Source organism: Choloepus didactylus, chromosome 11 (genome assembly GCF_015220235.1).
Source record: "Choloepus didactylus isolate mChoDid1 chromosome 11, mChoDid1.pri, whole genome shotgun sequence".
NCBI lineage: Eukaryota > Metazoa > Chordata > Mammalia > Pilosa > Megalonychidae > Choloepus > Choloepus didactylus.
Genome location: NC_051317.1, coordinates 12,823,567 through 12,840,548, shown reverse-complemented (window position 1 = coordinate 12,840,548; position 16,982 = coordinate 12,823,567). Strand labels below are relative to the sequence as shown.

Here is a 16,982-nt window from a genome sequence, read left to right as displayed (position 1 = left end):
GCTGTTCGAGCCCAAAGCCAGACATTCTCTGACATGAACCAATAAATTCCTTTTGCTTAAGCAGTTTGGGTGGGTTTTCTACTTAACAAATTCTAATGTAAAAATGTATAAATCCCTGACTCTGAAGAGTGAATTTTGCACCTTCTAACTCTGGCCAAAACTTTTCTTGGTATCACAGACAAAAGCCCAGAATAATCAAGTCTGCATGATTCCATGAGAAGATGCTGAATATGCATCCCAGATTCTATTTAAGAGCTTCTCCCACACACATAATGGACTGGGAAAATGAAACAAATTCTTACCATGCTTACCAGGACTTCCCCTACCAAATGAGTGCTTGTCATCAAAGTAGTCACATAGAGAGAGAGCCTGTGGATTTACGTCTTTATTTCAAAAATGCTTCCTTGTACTCCCTTTTGAAGGCCTGCAAATCCAATCTGCAAAATCCCCGATGAGAACAATTTAGATCAAAATTACAATAAACCTTTTTTGACCACCTATGAGGTGTAAGCATTGGAAAATGAGAAGAGAAAAATTAAAAGCCAAGACCTCAAAGCATCTACAATTTAGAAAGAAAAGTAAGACAGGTTTTCCAGTCCATCCAAACATTGCATTCCTGCTGGCTTGTAAAAATAGTCTGCAAATGTTAAGTGGCTTTCTAGGCAAACCCTCAGGCTCTTTTCTCCTCCATCCTATTTTGGATCCTTATGTGCTCTGCAGTGAATACCTTGGAAGTTGTCTGACCAGCACCTCTTTTCTAATAACTTTCTTTCTCTTTGTCTATGTGGTCATCATGGAAGCCATCCCAGAAGTGTATGACCCCTTCCCTGGCCAAGGATGATTGGTCCAGAACTAGAGACCTGCCCAGCCAAGCCAATCATAGAACCCATTGCCTGGAGACAGTCAATTAGTCCAGGTGTAAGCACCAGACCAAGCAGACCTGTCTGTAACTCCCATGGGAGTGTCGGACAGGCTTTTGGTGGTTGCCTGTATTCTAAGTTGTAAAAATTGGGAGACTTTTGAGATCTTGTTTCTCATCATGGAAATCAGAGAAAGCAAGGATTTCATTCTGTGTGAAGAAAAGAAAGAAGCAAAGATGAGAGCTGGCATATGGGGAGAAGTCCAGACAGTTCCTGGTTCCAGTTATCACTGAAGCCCAGATACATGCCAGGTTTTGAATTTCTTCTTATACACAACCTACATATGGTAAATTCCCATTTTTGCTTATGATATTTAGAGTTGGATTTCTGTTGCCTAGGACCAAGTGTCCTTAAAAACTTAGGTCTCTGGTTCTAATTTAAATCCTGATCCCTTGGACCCACCCATCCAGATTTAGCCGTCTCTTTTTCCTTGCACTTGGACATCCGTGGTTGTTAGCTTGGAGCCCTGCTCCCACCCGCTCAGGTGAGGTGCCTCCATCCTGATCACAGCCCAAAAACTCCACCTCAATTCCCCTGAATACTGAAGGGAATAGGACAAGTACTTCACACGAAACCATGGTACAAACTGCGGAGGAGAGGTGTGGTAAAGCTGTGTTCACCAAGCTGTGGGAGTGCCAATGAAGGGAGCTACTAAATCCTGCTGCAAGTACAGAGCGTTCATAGGGTCTTGGCTAAGTCTTGAAAGCTGGTAGAATTTTTTATTAGAGAAGTTGTAGGTTTATAGAAAAATCATGCAGAAATTACCGAGCTCCCATATATCACCCTATTATTAACATCTTGCATTAGTGTGGTACATTTGTTAAAATTGGTGAAAGAACAGTTTTAAAGGGTACTATTAACCACTTACTGTCCATGGTTTATATCAGGGTTTGCTGTTTGTGTTGTACAATCATCTTTTTTTAAATTTTTATCCTAGTAACATATATACAACTTAAAATTTCCCCTTTTGATCACATTCAAATATATAATTCAGTGCTGTTAATTATGTTTGCAATGTTGTGCTACCATCACCACCACCCATTACCAAAACTTTTCCATCAACCCAAATAGAAACTCTGTACAATTTAGCATTAATTCTCCTCCCTTACCCAGCACCTGGTAACTTATATTCTAGTTTCTGACTCTATGAATTTGTTAATTCTAATTATTTCACAGTGAGATCATGCAACAATTGTCCTTTTGTGTCTGGCTTATTTCACTCAACATGATGTCTTCAAGGTTCATCCATGTTGTCACATACATCAGAACTTCATTCCTTTTATGGCTAAATAATATTCCATTGTATGTATATATGTTTATTTATTCATCTGTTGATGGACATTTGGGTTGCTTCCATCTTTTCACAATTATGAAAAATGCCACTATGAAAATTGTGTGCAAATATCTGTTTCAGTCCCTGCTTTCAATTCTTTTAGGTGTATGCCTAGAAGTCATATGATATTTCCATAATTAGCTTTCCAAGGAACTGCCAAACTATCTTCCATAGCAGCTACACCATTTTACATTCCCACTAGCAATGAATGAGTGTCCCTATTTCTCCACATCCTCTCCAACACTTGCCATTTTCTTTTTTTTTTTTAACAGTAACCATTCTAGTGGGTGTGAAAATGTATTTCATTGTGGTTTTGATTTGCATTTCCCTAATGGCTAATGATGTTGAGCATCTTTTCATATGCCTTTTGGCCATTTGTATATCTCCTTTGGATAAATAGCTATTCAAGTCTTTTGCCCATTTTTAAATTGGGTTGTTTGTCTTTTTGTTATTGAATTGTAGTATTTCTTTATATATTCTGGATATTAAATCTTTATCAGATATGTAGTTTCCAAATATTTTCTCCCATTATGTATATTGCCTTTTTGCTTTCGTGATGAAGTCCTCTGAAGCACAAAAGTTTTTAATTTTGATGAGGTCCCATTTATCTATTTTTTCTTTTGCTGCTTGTGCTTTGAGTATAAAGTCTAAGAAACTATTGCCTAACACAAGATCCCAAAGATGTTTCCCTACATTTTCTTCTATGAGTTTGATAGCTCAGTTTCTTTTATTTAGGTCTTTGGTCTGTTTGGGGTTGATTTTGTATATGGTATAAGATAGGCCTCTACCTTCATTCTTTTGTGCATGGGTAGCCAGTTTTCCCAATACCATTTGTTGAAGAGACTATCCTTTTCAAATTGTGTTGGAAGGATTTTAATAGGTAGAAAGGTCTGGGATTGGGTAGAAGGCAGCTTGGAATTGGGAAAGAGTATTTCTTGCAGAAGGAACAAAATAGGCAAAAAAAATTTGTGGAAAATGGAAAAGTGCAGTTTTAGTGAATCTCTCAATAAAAATTGGTTTCACTTCAATTCCAATATTTAACAGACTACTACAATTTACTTTGTCCTTTCAAAATGGAATTATTTGTGAGAGGAGAATGGTTGATCATGTGTATCTTGTTTAAAAAAAGAAAAAAAATACAGAAAAGTGCAAAATCCTTTCAACTACCCTGACATAATCTCAGCCAATATTTTGGCATATATTCTTATTACCTCTTTTTTTTTTTAACTATTTGAAGATTTATATATTATATAGGTAGATTTTAGTATTCATACAGTTTGGTATCTTGATTTTTTTCACTTTGTAATATTTTAAAGATAAATTTGAATCTATTAAATAAACATCAACATCATAATTTTATGGCCTATTCATTTAAATGGATTCTTATTGTTCTTTGTAAGAGTGTACTACAATGTCTTAACTAGCTTCCTAATAGCAGACATTCAGGCTGTTCCTAATTATGTGTTAACATGTCTATGCTTTTACTTTTCTTTCAAAACTGTGATAAGCAGATGTTTGTACATTTGTCTACTTATTTTCTAAGAACAAATTCTGAGACATGGGATTTCTGTGTTAAAGAGTATACATATTTTCATGTCTTTTGACACATATTATCAAAAGCCCTTTGGAAATGTCCTCCTACCAACATTTTATGAAGATGTTCAATTTTCCATCACCCTACTCAGACTCTTAGTTTACTTTCTTTCTATATGCCCAATGGATTAAAAATCAGATACAATTTTGGTTTAATTTGAATTTATTTTTACTATGCTTTTTATCTGATTGTTGACCATCCATATGTGTTATTTAAGAATTATCCATTCATGATCTTTTCATATTTTTATTTGGATATTAATTATCTCTTTGTGACTGATCCATAATGACATTTATATATCTAAATATTTATTATCTGATAGGCATATATATTTGTGCTGGTTTGTATATATTATGTCCCCCAGAAAAAGCCGTATCTTTAATGCAATCTTGTGGGGGCAGACATATTAGTGTTGGTTAGGTTGGAACCTTTGGATTGGGTTGTGACCATGGAGATGTGACCCACCCAACTGTGGGTGATAACTCTGATTGGATAATTTCCATGGAGGTGTGGCCCTGCCCATTCAGCCTTGATTGGTTCACTGGAGTTCTAAAGCTCAGACAGAAGGAGCTCATAGATAGCTGGAGCTGAGACAGACATTTTTGAAGATGCTGTTGGAGGCTGATGCAGACATTATGGAGATCACCATTTTGGAACACAACCTGGGAGCAAGCAGACACCAGCCATGTGCCTTCCCAGCTAAGAGAAGTTTTCCAGACACCATTGGCCATCCTTCAGTGACGGTACCCGATTGTCGATGTGTTACCTTGGACACTTTATGGCCTTAAGACTGTAACGGTGCAACCAAATAAACCCACTTCTATAAAAGCCAATCCATTTCTGGTGTTTTGCATTCCAGCAGCATTAGCAAACCAAACAATATTAAAAATACATTTTCAATTTATCCTTTGCCTTTTAACTTGAGAATGGAGGGAAGGGGAGTTGCCACATAAGTTTTGCATTTTTATTGTACTCCTAGTCATTTCTTTTATGGTTTCTGATAGTAATGTCATTGTTCCAAAGAACTTCTCCAACACTAAGGAATTAAAAATATGCACCCATGCTTTCCCCTAGGTACTTTTATGTTTAAATATCTATCTTTAAATCTCTAAATTTATCTGAAATTTACAATGATGTAAGGTGAGAAACAGGGCTATAATTTCCATTTTTCCAAATATCCAAAATTCATATTATTTGTAAAGACTAGAAATACCACCTTTTTATCACATGTTAATTCTTACATATAGTTGGATCTGGTTTTAGAGGGTCTATTCTTAACCAGTGATCTGTCAACTAACACTTGCAGAAGCATTTTGTTTTACCTACAGTCACGTTATCAAGCATTTTAATATCTGATAGGCGAAGACAATCCACATAGCCATTCTTTTTCTCAATTTTCTTGGCTATTCTTATGCATTTATTCTTCCTGAAGCACATTGGAATCGTTTCACTAAATCCCCTCCAAATTCCATTGATTTTTGATGGAATTGCATTTAACAGATTAAATTCTGGAGCCTTGATAACTTTGTAAGACATTCAGAAGCATGATGTCTTTCCATTTATTCAAGTCCTCTTTTATGCCCCTCAGAAAATTTTGTCATTTTCTTTGTATAGGGACCCAAATGTTTCTTGTTAAAGTTATTCATGGGTATTACGTACTTTGTTGCTATTGTGAATGGCAACTTTTTTCTATTATATTTTATAACAAGTTCATCCTGGAATATAGATTTTTATACATATGTTTATACTGTTGCAGCTGCCTGGCAGGATGGGAGCCATGAAAGTGATGAATCTCTACCAGAAACAAACCCCAAAGGAGATTGAGAAGAGGAGAAAGGCCCCTGCTTCTCCTGTCTCTCTCCCTCCAATAGCTGGAGGGTCCTCCCCACTGACCGAGCCCAACCGGAAGTCAGGTGACAGGGGTGCAGGGGTGGTCGTGGAATGGAGCCACGCAGTCAGACCAAGGAGCAATGAAGGTGTCTTCATAAGGGCTATGGATTGCTTCTGAAAGTCACGTCTGCTCTCAAATAGTCAATGTGTGACTCCCCGTGAGGGTCACGAGAATGCACACTAGTTTGAGAACAAGATCGAAAGTGGAGAAAGAATAGTTTTCAGGGGATTATTGAAGTAAGCTCATAACCTACTAGTTACCTAGGTAACTACTCTGAAGGGAAACTCCTGCATATGGCTGTACTGATATTTTATTAATTATTACAGCAGTTGTCGGTTTAAAGAAAAGATATGCAGAAAGGTATTTTTTGTAAGTGGGCACATTAACTTAGAATTATGCATTGGGTAAAATGTGTGTCCCTTCAACAAGCTCCAAGAAGTAGAGACCACAAGACAGCTCACAGTAAGTGAAAACTTTCCAACTTTTGCCTTATTTTCCCCTTCCTCAGAGGATAAAAGGGAAGGGAGAAGCGAAGGACTTCTCAGCAGGTGGCTCCCCAACTCCACAAGGCTCCAGGGCCAGCCAGATAGGCCAATGGACCCCAATAGGATAAATATTTTTTAAAAAGACTTGCTAAATACCAGCATGAACTCATGGACCTGCTATAAAATGTAATATCAATTCTGTAGAGTTCACATTTCTTACAGCCATCAAGACATGTTATCTTGAGAAAAATACCCCCCTAAAATCTTCTTGAGGGGGTTATTGTTCATCTTGGCTGTTCTCTGCCCCTAGAAGTAGACACTCAAAGAATGTTTGAACTGAAGTGCAGTTGAACCTATTTAAACACAAACGATTGACATGTTAACTTTTGAGGCCCTCCCACACTTCAACTTTCTGCCCTGGCAATAGCTCTGTGTTTCCATGTCCTGTTCCCCGCACCCATCCCCCTACCCCCTACCCCCACCCCACCCAAGTCAATAGTACTGTTAATAGCAGAGGCTGTGTTTTATCCATGTTTGTCTCCCACACAATCTAACATGGTGCCTGGGAAAAAGCTGTTGCTCCACCAATGTTCATGGAATGAATAAATGAAAGAGGGAATGGAATGGGGACTTGGTTTCCTCATCTAAGAAAGAGGAGCCTTGGACATTTGCATTTTTAAAAATCTGCAATGGAGAAATTCCTCTTGATCCCTTTGCATGTAGGAGGTGAGAACATGGGGGTTTTCCTTTCTTCTGCTTCACCAGCATGTGTCTGTTCTCCTCTGGATGAGTCACTGGGGAGCCAGACACCATCGCTCTTTGGCAGAGCAAGTCAGGTACTTGCTCGGGAACGCTGGACCCATAAATCTGTGCTGCGTCCTCCGCTGTTACCTAGGGAACACTGGGGCACAGCCAGGAAGGGGTGGGGGTGGGTGGCTGCAGACTCTGGCTGTGTCCCAGCCCTCTCCTGCGACAGCCCTCCAGAGGCTCCCATTGTCTAGACTGGAACTACCGTCCTGCTGCCCCTAAAGGGCAGAGGTGGTCCCCAGCCAAGAGGCCCTACAAAACACACAGACTCCCATGCCCAACATTCAAGCAGAGGGCATCAGTTAGCAAGATGACTGCACCAGCAATCAGGGGAGCTGGGATAGTTCCCGCGTTTTGGTCCTTCACCATTACATGGCAATCACAAGCAGATCCCTGGTCCCCTCTCTGCCTTGGTTTTCTCATCTGCCAAATGACAATCAACCAAGATAATGGTGTGGAACCACAGGCCTGGAATTATAATGTCAGTGTTTGGAGAGAGTGCCAGGCTGGGCTCAGAGCCTGGCCCTGCTTCACATGGCTGGTGCTCTCGGATGCACCCAGCATCCTCTCTGGGCCTGTTTCCTCTTCCGCAACAGAAGGACTTTAATCCTGTTTCTCTCAGGGACTACTGGGTTTTACATTCATGATCACATTTATTGACCAAGGCTGATGGTCATTAATAAGACATTAAGTGACTTGCTTAAGGTACCTAAGAAGTAGATCCTCTGATAATGGCCAACTAGCTCCTGCAGAAGATGGGAGTATTCTGGTGACTCCTGTAGGAACATGTGGTAAGGAGTGCTGACATCACACAGCTCCATTCCACTCCACACCAACAGGCTCCCTGTTGTGGTCATATGACAGCTAACATACCGCCACACCTTGCTCCAAGCCTTATCTTCAAATTCCATTGGCTCTGATTGGGTCAGGGGAGGGTCACCTACTCTAAGAGGTGGGGAACTCAGGGGACAAAGGAAAGTTGAATGCAAGCTATGGGTCTAAATACTACGCTCTTGTGTGTGTCTGTGTGTGTGTGTGTGTGTGTGTGTGTACTTGCAAAAGGTCTAGAAGACATTTGCCAAAATGACAATAGTGATAACCTCTCTGGATAGTTAAATGAAAAGTGATTTCCTTTTTCTTTTCTATACCTTTCCATAGTTTTACCCTAAGTGCAATTCACTTTGATAATTTCTTAAAAGCTATTTTTATTTGTTTAGTGTTTAAATAATGAAAATAATATATATTTATCTTAGCATATTTATTTTTAAGAGCACTGGGCTGGGAATCAGAAAGCCTCAGTTCTGGTTTTGAGTGACCACAGTCAAGTCACTTGTCTGGCCTCGGTTTCCCCATCTGTGAAACTAGAGAAGGGCTACATAACTTCTAAAGTGCTTTCCAGCTCTGGTTCTGAATGCCTCTCTCCTTCTATGAAAACACAGAAGGTAAAAAAGTGTGGACAAGCTGGGTCCTAGGGGACTGACTTTATAAAGCAAAGAGAATAATTGTTTCTAAATAGAAATCAATTCTGACTACAAATGGGTAAATTTATGGAGTCAAAATCTGCTTCCACTCCATCCCAGAAAAACTTCTCCATCCCTTAGAGGAAAGAATTCACATTACTGAGTGGGCCCAATATGTGCCAGGCTCAATACAAAGTGCATTTTATACACATGGTCTAATTTAAACTTATAGCACTTGTGGTTACCATTATTTGTGTGGCAAATAACTAAACACTGACTGGAGGCCCCTGAAGTGCTATTTAACTGCCACACTGTTATTGAATGTAAGTCCATGACTCACCTCCTCAGAAAGATTTTTCAGAGGAAGAAATGCTTTGTATTCATCTTTATATGCTGTTCAGATCCTAACACATACTCAACAAATATTTGTTGATTATTGGAATCTTCCTCTTATCCTCAGTGTATCTTGGGTTCCATAGAAGATGATCCCTAATATCGAAGGTTTGACCAGCTCATTGGAACACACACTTTTGAATCAAAAGTGATGATTTTAACCATAATTACATGGAACTTTGAATAGGAAGTGAGACCTGGTGGGTTTATATAGGTTAGTGTGAAATAGCAACACATCCCAAAGTAATTTGGGCAGAGAATAAAAATATATGTGCAGGACCCCCCTGAGGAGCTGGGGGGAAATGTGGGAGCGTTGGATGTCCTCACCTGGGTTGTTGCTGATGTTCTCTCAAACATTGAAGACTGACGGCTTGGTATGCCAAGCGCTGTCTTGGGGCTTGCCCTTATGAAGCTCGTAACCACAAAGGAGAGGCTAAACCTGCTTATAATCGTGTCTAAGGGTCTCCCCCTGAGTGCCTCTTTGTTGCTCAGATGTGGCCCTCTCTCTCTCTACCTTAGCCAACTCGGCAGGTGAACTCACTGCCCTCCCCCTACATGGGATCTGACTCCCAGCGATGTAAATCTCCCTGGCAATGCAGGATATGACTCCCGAGGATGAATCTGGACCTGACATTGTGGGATTGAGAACATCTTCTTGACCAAAGGGGGATGGGAAATAAAACAAAGTTTCAGTGGCTGAGAGATTCCAAATGCAGTGGAGAGGTCACTCCGGTGGGCACTCTTACATACTATATAGATAACCCTTCTTAGGTTTTAATGTATTGGAATAGCTGGAAGTAAATACCTGAAATTATCAATCTGCAACCCAGTAGTCTTGACTCTTGAAGATGATTGTATAACAATGTAGATTACAAGGGGTGACAGTGTGATTGTGAAAGCCTTGTTGATCACACTCCCTTTATCCCGTGTATGGATGGATGAGCAGAAAAATGGGTACAAAAACTAAATGAAAAATAGGGTGGGATGAGGGGGATGATTTGGGTGTTCTTTTTTACTTTTATTTTTTATACTTATTTTTACTTTTTCTGGTATAAGGAAAATGTTCAAAAAATAGATTGGGGTGATGAATGCACAACTATATGATAGTACTGTGAACACTTGATTGTACACCACAGATGATTGTATGATATGCGAATATATTTCAATAAAACAGAATTTAATTTTAAAAAAGTGATATTTTAGTTTGTTCAAAAATGGGAGAAGGGACAACATTTTAGGTCATTATCCATTGCTGGCAGGAATCCATCACTTTGAAGAATTCCTAACAGTCATGGACCTAGAGGAAATAGGACGTTGCACTGGTATACTGGGACCAAGTACAGAAAAGTTCAGGCCAAAGGGTTGCCGGAGCAATGTGAGAGCATCAGAATCTTGGGGAGGGGTTACAGTTGAAAGAAAGGGAAGGTTGCATAGAGGGGAATGGATCACAACACAAAACTCACAATGAAGTCAGAAGATGATAGATTCATAGATTAGATAGATAGACATACAAAGCAAACGTCTTGCTACACAATTTTGCCTGCAGGTAGCTCTGGTTTCCAGGCTGGGTTGGACTGTTGGAATCAAATAGTCTAAGCCAAAAACAAGAACACACACACAAAAAAATCCTAAAAAGAGAAAGCCAATTGAAAACAAAAGTTTCACAAATTTTCCTTTATTTTGATTTTCAATTAAGGCTGAGCTCAACCTGCCATTTTCATTCATTCATTCATTCATTCATTCTTGTAATAAATATTTTCTGATTGCCTACTATCTGTACAACACTGTTCTAGGCCCTCCGGAGAATGAAAAGAAGCACTGTCCCTGCTCTCATTTAGTCTGAAGTCTAGGGAGGAAGAGAGCTGCTAATCAAATAATCACATGAGTGACAGTATAACTACAAACCGAGGTAAATATTATGAAGGAGAGGGATTCTGGTTTTCTGGGACCAGGGAACAAAGGACCCTCACTTACCCTGAGGTGGGAAGGTGGTGCAAGCCAGTCTGCCCTGAGGGAGTGACCCTTGAGCACAGAAGTGAAGACGACCCTTCAAAGGCAAAGATGTGAGGGCAAGTGATGGCTGCAGCTATTTTCAGTGGGTCCAGTGGAAGCAAGACAGGTAGCAGGACTGGTGGTCAGAACACCTAGATCCTACAAGAACCCTATGAGGCAGTCAGATCATTTGTACTTCTGGGCCCCCATTGGATCATCTGTAAAATGAGGATATTGGACTAAGATAATGTTTCTCAAAATATGGTCTAGAATCACTAGGGTTACTTGTGAAAAATATAAATTCTTAGTCCTCACCTCAGATCTACTGAATCAGAATATCTGGAGGTGTGGCCCAGAAATCTGCATACTAAGGTCCACTCTGGGTGACTCATCCCAGTAAAGTTAAGCATCACTAGCTATGTAGAGTAGGCGTTGCCTGCTCAGTGGCTCCGTATTTCTTCCTTTTTAAACTCCTGGGCTCCTGGTGGGGCAGCACCAAGAAGGTTGAAGTGGACAGGCCCCCAGGTTGAGCAAAAGAACTTTCTGAAGTTCTCAGGTGACAGCAAAGGGCTGAACTATCATATCAAGCGCTGGCTCAACTATTTTAGGGGCAAGTTCCCCAGCCTGACTTGAGAGAAAACAGCTCCAGACTGAATTCTTTTTCTCTTTTCACCACTCTACTCAGAACCCGGAATTTAATTGAAAATAAGTATCCATTGGAGTTTGGGGCACTCATCAGTCTCACTTCCTGCCCTTTTCCTCCTTCTCCTCTTCCCCTTCTCATGGACCTGGTCTCCTCTGCAGTATCTAGGATTAGGTAGAAGTTCACATGGACCCCTTTCCTCCCTCTGCCCTTTTAGGGCACTACCTCTGATACGATGAGTTACAGCCTGTTAGCCTCTTTGGTCTGATACACAAAGAAAATAACTATTGACACTAATTGTACCAGCCCAAGGATTACAGGCTGACAGCCTGCTAGAACAAGATGGGTTTCTCTTTCTCTCTGCATGGCAAGCCCACTGGGTCCGTGGCCCACCACACCTCATTCCCCATTCACCAGCACCACCCTGGAGTGGTCTCCAATCTCACTGCGAGTTCTCCATGCATCGATACACACCCAGCAAGCCCTGGGCTCTCTGGGTGAGGTAGAGCCAATTTTAGAAGTTGCATCTCAAAGGCCAAATATGTTATTTCTGCCCACCTGATAGGGTTCTGGTGTGGAGAAAATGAGGTAATGCATGTAAAATATGTAATCCATGCCTATTACACAGTAAGTTCTCAATAAATTTTAGCTATAAATTTTTAGCTACTTTTTTATTATTGTTATTCTTCCAGTCACCATTTGTCCAGGGTTATTTATATCAGAAAGAAGGAAAAAAAAAAAAAAAAAACAAAGGAATCAGTTTCATCAATTGCAAGTAAAGGGTTGGAAGGATGCTGAGAGATCAACCAGGAAAATCCATACTCTGGATACTGAGAAACCTGTTGTATGTTTTTAAGATTATACAAAACATCAACAATAACTAACATTTATTGAGAGTTTTCTAGGTGCCAGGCACAGCCCCCATTTAATCCTCACAACAGCTCTATGTGGTAAATACTATTAAAATCCCCATTTTACAGATAAACAGATGGAAGTTTAAATAAACTAAGTAGCTTGTACAAGGTCAGAAAGCTAGGAAGTGGCAGGAGCTAGAATTTGATCTGTCTGCATGAAACTAGTCTGGTGTGTGATAAGCCACTTCCTTAGGGCTAATTGGCATCTGTCATGTTGTCTTTGGAATCTATAGCTGCTCGTTTTCTCTCTTGAATGGAGAGAGACAACAGCTAGTTGCCATCATGGGATCAAAAACATTTCCAGCCCCTAAAGACAATTATTGGCTTAGGTCGCTTCACACTTCTCCTTGAAAGAGCTGAAACACAAGGCTGATAGGAGCCTGTGAGCTCACTAGAGGTTTCCAGGAAGGGGCTAGAAGGAGGTACGTAATCCTTGGATCTGGCCCTGGAGAAGAGCGTGTGTTTGCATTGTGCATGAGCACACAGCCCCAAACAACCTCTGCCATCCTGGCCTGCTGGTGTTTGCCCAGAAGGTCCTTTGGTTTTGTTTAGCAGCAAGGCCAGCTTACTAGCCAAATTTGTGGAATCTGGAATATTTCTAAAGCATCAGCTTTAGAGTCTGACTGCCTCTCTCTAATCCCACCTCTGGGTACCCTGGGGCAAATGAATTAATTTCTCTTCTCCTCAGTGTCCTCATCTATAAATTGGAATAACAATATCCAATGTAAAAGTGTTCTCTAGGAGATTAAATGAGATGATGCATCTGAGTTAGCTTGGCAGGATGCGTGGTGCATAACGGCATACTCATTACCATAAAAACAGGGCCAAAGAGAGAAGCCAATGCTTACCTCTCATAGGATCACACACCAAAGGGCAGGGGAGAGATTTGGGGGCCCTCCCAGGAATTTGCAATGCACACCATGTTGCTAACTGCCATATTACCAGGTTGCTCCTGTCTAGAAGTTTCCACAAAACCCTCCCATCCCCTACCCCAAGCACTCACCACAGCAGTCCCTCAAGAGGCAGTAAAACCAAGGACCTCCCCCACCCCCATCTTTTCAGGACTCCTAAAGCAACCTTCCAAATCTGCCTGTTTGACCCTCAATAAACAGCTGAGAAACACGGGGCATTTCCTGTCCCAGCATTCCTCATTGCACAAAAGGGGTGGGCAAAGGAAAACAGCCTCTTCTCAGCCTCCTCTCTGCTTTACCAGACCCATGGGGCCCAAAGTGAAGCCATGAGCCATTTCCCAAGCATGCCCACCCCCATCCCAGGTCCTACACTGTCTCCCTTGCTGGGGAATGGAGAAGAAAAGGCAAAAAAACATCCTAGGTCTTCACTTTCTTGCCTCCCCAGGGGCCTGGTCTGTTCTCTCCAAAACTGGGGCTCTAGCACTTTGTCCAGATACAATTTTTAGATGCCCCCGAGGACAAGGTTCCCACCACTTCCTTTAGACCTTTCCGAACTTGGTGGTCAAATCCCCCGAAAGGGCTGGATTGTTTGGTTCAGAGAGCACAAAAGAGGGAGAAGAGGAAGGATGGAGACATTTGAGACCTTTATTTATTATTTATTATTATTATGTAGTAGTAATATTTGCTTCCTTATGCGACTCACATCCCTGCTCAGTGTCAGACACAATTCTCCACGCACCCTCAGATGCTCATTCCCATTACAGGTCATAGACTGTGAGCTCCAGGAGGACAAGGAAGGCCGATGCCAATTCACTTTATTCAGTTCAAGTTCTGCTCCATGATAAACGGTGAAACACTGAATTAGTTCTGTGGCCCAAGAATGAAAGAGGTTACACCTAGTTAGAGAGAATTAGCAGGGGAGAGGCTCAGCCAACAAAATTAAGAAGTAATAGGGTGGAGATCAATGGATCCAGTGCCCTGCTGGGAACCTGGCACTGGGGAAGCCCCTGTAAGGAACTCAGGAAGAGTGTGGGACAGATTCTCAACAAGGTCTAGGACCCCAAAAGTTTAAGAAACACTGGTAAGGGAGAGCCCTTTCACTTAAGAAATTTGGAGTTGGGGAGATACGATTAATACATATAAAGTCACAGAGGACACCAATATAATAGTGGTAGCTGCTTTTATTGAGTATTTTTTATGAGCCATTTAATTCTCACAACTACCTGGTATGTGCATTATTTCAAGAAGTAAAAAGCATTATTCCCAGGTCACGGATGAAAAAAATAGACATTCAAAGAATTTGCATCACTTATCCTAGGTCACCCATCTGGTCAGCTGAAGCTGGGATTCGAATTCAGGTCTGCCTAACCCCAGAGCTTGTGCCAGCCTGCAGAAACCAATGGCAGCAGGAAGTGGCACAAAAGAACCATCGAGGCAGAGTCAAGCCTCCCAGCTACTGAGCCCAACTCTGCCACGTACCAATTGACCTGAGGCAAATTCCTTCTCCTCTCTGGACCTCAGTTTCCCCACATAAAAAAATGAAAGGGTTGGGAGAGATCAGAGTCAGCAAACATTTTCTGTAAAGGGTCAGATAGTAAATAATTTAGGCTCTGCAGGACAGGCGGTCTCTGTTGCAATCGCAACAACTTACTCTGCCATTGTAGCCCCAAAGCAGCCACAGACCACGTGTCAATGAGGGGGTGTGGCTCTGTGCCAATAAAGCCTTATTTACAAAGACAGGCATTAGGCTATATAGGGCCGTCCGGGCTGTAGTTTGTTGACCCCTGGACTAGATGATCTCTAGGGTCCTTCCGACTCTGGCATTTCAGAGGTCTGTGATCCTGACTTGTGACCTTGGATCCCAGAGGGATCAGTGTCTTGAAAAGCCAGCCGTGAAGAGTTTATTTCTTTAAGCTTTTTTTAAAAAAACTTTCATGGTTTCAACAAATGTAGTTTAAAAGTAGATCCCTCACAGTGGCAGAGCCAAGGTGACTTGGGAAGGCTTTAGCCCAAGTAAAACCTCCATCAGCTCCCTGCGCTCAGTCAAGGATATAGGCAAGTGACAGTTCAGTCTTTGGGAAAGCCTGGTGCAAACACACCTGCAATTCCACATTTAAACCAGATCCCAACCTAAAGACCCTTTTTAGAGAAATTCTGGAGCCACCACAGTTCTTGGGCAGAGCAATGGCTGTCATTAAAGAAAATGGCACACCTAAGAGTCTCCGCCTGAGTGTCTCTTTGTTGCTCAGATGTGGCCCTCTCTCTCTCTCTAGCTAAGCCACCTTGGCGGGTGATCTCACTGCCCTCCCCACTACGTGGGATCTGAGTCCCAGGGGTGTAAATCTCCCTGGCAACACAGGATATGACTCCTGGGGATGAATCTGGACCCAGCATCGTGGGATTGAGAACATCTTCTTGACCAAAAGGGGGAAGTGAAAGGAAATGAAATACGCTTCAGTGGCAGAGAGATTCCAAAAGGAGTCGAGAGGTCGGTCACTCTGGTGGACATTCTTACGCACTATACAGATAACACTTTTTAGTTTTTAATATATTGGACAAGCTAGAAGTAAATACCTGAACTACCAAACTCCATCCCAGTAGCCTTGACTCTCGAAGACAATTGTGTAACAATGTAGATTACAAGGGGTGACAGTGTGATTGTGAAAACCTTGTGGATCACACTCCCTTTATCCAGTGTATGTATGGATGAGTAGAAAAATGGGGACAAAACCTAAATGAAAAATAGGGTGGAATGGGGGGGGGTTGATTTGGGTGTTCTTTTTTTATTTGTATTTTTTATTCTGATTCTGATTCTTTCTGGTGTAAGGAAAATGTTCAAAAATAGATTGGGTTGATGAATGCACAACTGTAAGATGGTACTGTGCAGTTGATTGTACACCATGGATGATTGTATGGTATGTGAATATATCTCAATAAAACTGAATTTAAAAAAAAAAGAAAAGAAAAGAAAGTGGCACAAACTCCCCCTTGCCCTGCCCCTGTAGCACCTTGGGTTGGTTTTGGCAACATGTTAACCATATTCCACCAGAGTAGCTACTGGAGCCTAAGGGAGAAAGGACTAGTTCTCTGGCTCTGGAGACAGCAGACCTGTAAGATTCCCTGCTCCCGTGCACTATGCCCTCCCACCCCAGCCAACAATTCAGGGTTCCTGGGCTCTCCCAAAACATGTGATGTGAATTCAACTCCTGGATGACTCTGCAAACAATCTTCACCAGCACACGTTGCTACCGAGCTCTCTCTACCTTTCCAGAGAATGCTGTGTGGCTGGAATTTCTAGGGTGGGGGAATCCACGCTCATCAAAGAGTGACATGTTGTAATTACCACAGAAAAGCAGTTTTGCCAGGAGAGAGCTGAAATCCCTCATTCCTGGGAGCCTCTGTCCTGCTTCCTTTGGAGGCAGAGGAAGTGCCTCTGATCTGGCCAGTGTACCCTGCCCAGAGGAAAGGGTGCTTTTCGTCTCTCCACCGGGGTTTGGAAGGGGCAAATGTTCTCCTTCAACTCCCTGAAGACTCCAGCCTACCTCACGAAGCAAATGCCTCACATCTCCAATTCTTTTTCGGTATTCAGCCTCATTTATTGGGTGCTTTGTATTCCAGCTGTGCTACCTGCTAGCCATG

General features: G+C 41.7%; 1 protein-coding gene across 2 annotated transcripts in view; it reads left to right on the top strand.

Annotated features, from left to right (window-relative positions):
- Nucleotides 1-5,395: 5,395 nt before the first annotated feature.
- Nucleotides 5,396-16,982, top strand: part of ADRA1B (adrenoceptor alpha 1B) — an 82,712-nt gene continuing 71,125 nt past the window's right edge. For both annotated transcript variants that reach the window (XM_037798970.1, XM_037798969.1), the window contains exon 1: nucleotides 5,396-5,760. The gene's annotated coding sequence lies outside the window, so the exon portion shown is untranslated. The remainder of the gene's footprint in view (nucleotides 5,761-16,982) is intronic.